The sequence below is a fragment of the Henckelia pumila genome, chromosome 4 (genome assembly GCF_033568475.1).
Source record: "Henckelia pumila isolate YLH828 chromosome 4, ASM3356847v2, whole genome shotgun sequence".
NCBI lineage: Eukaryota > Viridiplantae > Streptophyta > Magnoliopsida > Lamiales > Gesneriaceae > Henckelia > Henckelia pumila.
The window spans coordinates 61,107,981-61,113,980 of record NC_133123.1 but is presented as its reverse complement, the minus strand read 5'-3'; positions in this window follow the sequence as shown (position 1 = coordinate 61,113,980).

The following is a 6,000-nucleotide window of genomic DNA, read 5'->3' as shown; positions in this document are numbered from 1 at the left end:
ATTATATGCATGATTTAAATTTATTTTAGCATTTAACCCGCAATTATTATATTTTTAGATTTTTGAGTAAATAAGTTATTTGATCGTGTAGACGGGACCGTGGACGGACGAGATATCAAATTTTGAGCCAAAAATATTTTATGAGATTTTATGAGCCTTAAAAATAATATTTTAAGATATTTTGTCAAGAAAATTTTTGTATTTAATTATATATTTATTTAAGGGTTGATTTTTAGCCAAAATAAGTCATTTTAATGACTTTATTAAATTTTAAAAATCCTCTAAATTATTATTTCGGGATTTTTGGTTTTATTATCAGATTAATAAGTTATTATTGAGTTTTTAAATATTTATTTAGGTATGATTTTATCTCAAATTAGTTATTATCCTAATTTAATCCTATTTATAAAATTTTAAAACTAAAACCTATCCTACCCTACCCTAACCCCATTCAGCCGACAACCCCCTCTCCTCCACCTCCTTCCTCACGTTTCAACAGAGAACCAAGCCTCCATAGCCGATCCTTCAAGGATTCTTCAAGTTCTTGGTCCGTTTGCTGTCCCGGAGCCCCGTATACGCGTAAATCTTCGTAATAATTAACAAGGCATGTTTAGTTCTTTTCCTTGAACACCATATAAGCTATTAATCATGAACGATGTTTTTATTTCAGATTTCTCCTAATTATTTCGAAATTATGCAAGTTTTTGGTTGTTTGATGCATATATATGAGAATTCATGATCACGACTCATGTTTTGACTTGCATGGTTCGGTCCAGAGGGTAGGGTTCAAACCAGAGGTGAGTTAGGGTCCATTAGGGTCAGTTTTAAAGGTTGTTTCAATCCTGGAGTGGCTGGACAAAGGCTAGAACTAAGTTGTTTCAGCAGCTAGATGAGAGCAAAATTTTTGCATGGGAAAGAGGAGCCATGGCCGAGCCATGCATGGTTGGTTCGGGCCAGGGCTGGGTTAGGAGATGCTCCTGGATCCTGGAGAGGTCTTGGTTCCGGTGCTCCGGCCATTGGTGGCCGGAGTTGGTCAGAAAAGGCAAGAGTATAGGGGCTGCCATATATAGAGAGCAGATTGAGCAGTTCCGGGAAAATGGCTTGTACGGGCTGTAGGAATCGAGTTAAGGGGTTCCAACTTGGTTAGAACCCCAAGACCTTGAGGAAGGTTGTGTCAGCAGGGCTCCGGCTGGTAGTAGACGGAGCTGGGCGGCTAAAGCCCTTAAAGGGCTGAGATGCTGCTGCACGCGCAGGCCGTGAGGAGAAGGAAGGGGGGAGGGCTCGGGTTGGTTTCGGGCTAGGTTTTGGGGCTGGGTTGGGTCTGGGTGGTCCGGGTCGGGTCTGGGGTGTCATGGGTCAGGTCAGTAGGGTCCAGGTCTGGGTTAGGTGGGTCGGGCTCGGGTATTTTAATTTTTAATTAATTAAGAGTTTAATTGGTTTTTGGGCTTTAATAATTAGTTAGAAAATTATCTGAGCCTCCAAATAATTTTATTTGGACCTTAAATAATTTATTTAAGTTATCCCAATGATTTTTATGGGCTTGGGAGCCCATGAGAATTTTCGGGCCAGTCAGTGCATTTTTGGGCCAGTCTAGAGTTTTATTGGGTTTAATTAAGTTAGTGGGCTTAATATTTTTATTTAGGCCCAATTAAGTTTAATTAATTTATTTGGGATAAAACATGATTTTTGGGCTTAGATTAAGTTAATGGGCATAAATGTTTTATTTAGGCCCAATTATGATTAATGACACTTAATTAAAAATTTATTTTTATTGGGCTTTTATTTATGTTTAATGAGCTTAGAGTGAGTGATCAGCAGTTTGGACCAACCCATGAAAATTTACTAAGTTCGAAATATATATTTAATTTATTTTATGCATGAAGTTTATTTTAAGTATAAGTATATATGTTATGAAAATAATTAAATATATATTATGGACTCATTTTTAAGTGCATGCATACATGAAATATTTTATGATGTGTTTATGATCAAGAATTGAGCATGAAAAATATTTTTATGGAAATTGAAGTGATGTGGCGGCACAGAGGTGGTTTACCACCGGCACAGAGGTAGTTCTACTACCGGCATAGAAGTGGTTTTACCACTGGCACAGAGGTAGTTTACTACCAGCACAGATATCATGTTGTCCTTTATTTAACTATTAAGGTTTTTTATTAACGAAGAAGTCATGATTTTCTTGGAGATGGCACTTGTACCATAAGGTTATAGTGTTGGGTTGTGGTATTAAGTTTGTACTCTTAATTATATGAGGTATAAATTGTTGATAAGTATGTTTTGTATTAGGTTCTTGAATCTTTGAGAATAAGAATAATCATGGAGTTAGTCTGATAAAAAAATTGGATAATCTTTGATAAGACTTAAGGGTTCGCATGGTTGGTGTTATCAAGTAAACTGTATTGGATTTGATGTTTAAGTCACTACGTTTAAATAAATAGATTTGGGAACTTGTCAGCCTGACTTTTAGATGTTGTGATGATCGAATGATGAAGGTGTAAATTCTTATAGGCTTGTGTAATTGGTCAGGTGTGGCATAGCACAATTGTTATAAATTTTGGTTTCGATGTCAAATATAATATAAGCTTTAGATATGGCCTAAGAGTTGACGATATATATATATTTTTGGAGTGAGTTCTTTTGTTAAGAGTTGAGTCATTTGAGAATTTGGGTTGTTGGTCCTACACACATATGGGTATTTGAAGCACTTGGAATAATCACAAGTCATCATAATGACTTGATATTATAACTGTTATCTCGATACTTTCGTTTTACGTTGGGATTAATGGTATATAAGTATTTGTATTGATGTTCTTTCAATACCCTTGGGTTGTATAAATTTGAATTACAGGGTCATGTTATAGGAGTGTCTCCACCAATATTTTTGTGATGCATGAACAAAAAGGTACTAGTTGTGTTTTGACTATACATGAGACCAACATGTATTACTTGTGAGTGGATTATTCAGTTTATTAGGTAATTGACTTAGTATTTTGATTTTGAGGAGTTTAGGTTCCATGGACTATAAGTAGAGGCAACTAGAAAATGATATGGAATTAACTACTGAATGTTATATGATTACGCTATTTAGAGACGATGACATCTAAATACTGTTCGGGGAATTTCACTCCTCCAATAGGAGAATCTAAGTGCCTTAAGCCTAAACCAACCACAGAATTAGAATTCATATATTTTAAGCATATTCCTGACGTTAGGAGAATTTATGTTGTACATGACGTTTGACACTAAATTCACTTTTTGGGTTTCATGGATTTATAGAACTCGATATTTAAGACTTTCAAGTGTTCAATAGTTGGAAGTATAGTGGTAAATGGATAAGTCGAAGAAAATTACGACGAATGACAGATGTTCGACTAATAGGTGTTTTAGCTTGTTATAGAAGGCTAGTGTGTGGATAAGCTTTACAAGTTGAATTTATTGGAGTTTATATTGCAATCCTATGCTTTAATAAGTAAATTTGGGAACAAAAGTTCGGCTCACGAATGTTGGAGGATTGATAAGTAGGGTGTATAAGCATATGAAATCAGTCAAATTTTGGCATAGTGCGATTGTTGTGTTTAGGAAGATGAATAGTAGAGTTAATATATGAGTATTACGTATAAGTTGAGGTAAGTATGTGGGTGTACTTTCATTATAGTACTAAGATTTGTATAAAACGTCAGATTTTGTTTACAGCGAAATGTAAGTAAATTGTAATGATTCTCTTTACGAGGTGTTTCAGCAGCGGAAGTTTATAAATGTAGGTTTGATGGAGATAAAGACGACACCTGGGAAGGATAAAATATTTTTTTTATCAGAGTGCGCAGCAGAAGCATGACGTTTAGGATACTGAAACTTGGAAACTAGATAGGTAATCGTGGATTTAGTAAATTGGATTTTTGAGAGACTCCGTTATTAGATTTAGATCAGTCAAATTTCGAGGACGAAATTCAATTTAAGGGGGGGAGAATTGTAACACCCGAAAATTTTTATACGTAAATTCGCATGCATAATTAGGGAAAATAATTATTTAAAATTTATCTTTGGGTTAAATGATATTTATGTGTTATTATGTGAATTATATGCATGATTTAAATTTATTTTAGCATTTAACCCGCAATTATTGTATTTTTAGATTTTTGAGTAAATAAGTTATTTGATCGTGTAGACGGGACCGTGGACGGACGAGATATCAAATTTTGAGCCAAAAATATTTTATGAGATTTTATGAGCCTTAAAAATAATATTTTAAGATATTTTGTCAAGAAAATTTTTGTATTTAATTATATATTTATTTAAGGGTTGATTTTTAGCCAAAATAAGTCATTTTAATGACTTTATTAAATTTTAAAAATCCTCTAAATTATTATTTCGGGATTTTTGGTTTTATTATCAGATTAATAAGTTATTATTGAGTTTTTAAATATTTATTTAGGTATGATTTTATCTCAAATTAGTTATTATCCTAATTTAATCCTATTTATAAAATTTTAAAACTAAAACCTATCCTACCCTACCCTAACCCCATTCAGCCGACAACCCCCTCTCCTCCACCTCCTTCCTCACGTTTCAACAGAGAACCAAGCCTCCATAGCCGATCCTTCAAGGATTCTTCAAGTTCTTGGTCCGTTTATCGTCCCGGAGCCCCGTATACGCGTAAATCTTCGTAATAATTAACAAGGCAAGTTTAGTTATTTTCCTTGAACACCATATAAGCTATTAATCATGAACGATGTTTTTATTTCAGATCTCCTAATTATTTCGAAATTATGCAAGTTTTTGGTTGTTTGATGCATATATATGAGAATTCATGATCACGACTCATGTTTTGACTTGCATGGTTCGGTCCAGAGGGTCGGGTTCGAACCAGAGGTGAGTTAGGGTCCATTAGGATCAGTTTTAAAGGTTGTTTCAATCCTGGAGTGGCTGGACAAAGGCTAGAACTAAGCTGTTTCAGCAGCTAGATGAGAGCAGAATTTTTGCATGGGAAAGAGGAGCCATGGCCGAGCCATGCATGGTTGGTTCGGGCCAGGGCTGGGTTAGGAGATTCTCCTGGATCCTGGAGAGGTCTTGGTGCCGGTGCTCCGGCCATTGGTGGCCGGAGTTGGTCGGAAAAGACAAGAGTATAGGGGCTGCCATATATAGAGAGCAGATTGAGCAGTTCCGGGAAAATGGCTTGTACGGGCTGTAGGAATCGAGTTAAGGGCTGGTTCCAACTTGGTTAGAACCCCAAGACCTTGAGTAAGGTTGTGTCAGCAGGGCTCCAGCTGGTAGTAATCGGAGCTGGGCGGCTAAAGCCCTTAAAGGGCTGAGATGCTGCTGCACGCGCAGGCCATGAGGAGAAGGAAGGGGGGAGGGCTCGGTTGGTTTCGGGCTGGGTTTTGGGGCTGGGTTGGGTCTGGGTGGTCCGGGTCGGGTTTGTGGTGTCATGGGTCAGGTCAGTAGGGTTCGGGTCCAGGTTAGATGGGTCGGGCTCGGGTATTTTAATTTTTAATTAATTAAGAGTTTAATTGGTTTTTGGGCATTAATAATTAGTTAAAAAATTATCTGGGCCTCCAAATAATTTTATTTGGATCTTAAATAATTTATTTAAGTTAGCCCAATGATTTTTATGGGCTTGAGAGCCCATGAGAATTTTCGGGCCATTCAGTGCATTTTTGGGCCAGTCTAGAGTTTTATTAGGTTTAATTAAGTTAGTGGGCTTAATATTTTTATTTAAGCCCAATTAAGTTTAATTAATTTATTTGGGATAAAACATGATTTTTGGGCCTAGATTAAGTTAATGGGCATAAATATTTTATTTATGCCCAATTATGATTAATGACACTTAATTAAGAATTTATTTCTATTGGGCTTTTATTTAAGTTTAATGAGCTTAGAGTGAGTGATCAGCAGTTTGGACCAACCCATGAAAATTTACTAAGTTCGAAATATATATTTAATTTATTTTATGCATGAAGTTTATTTTAAGTATAAGTATATATG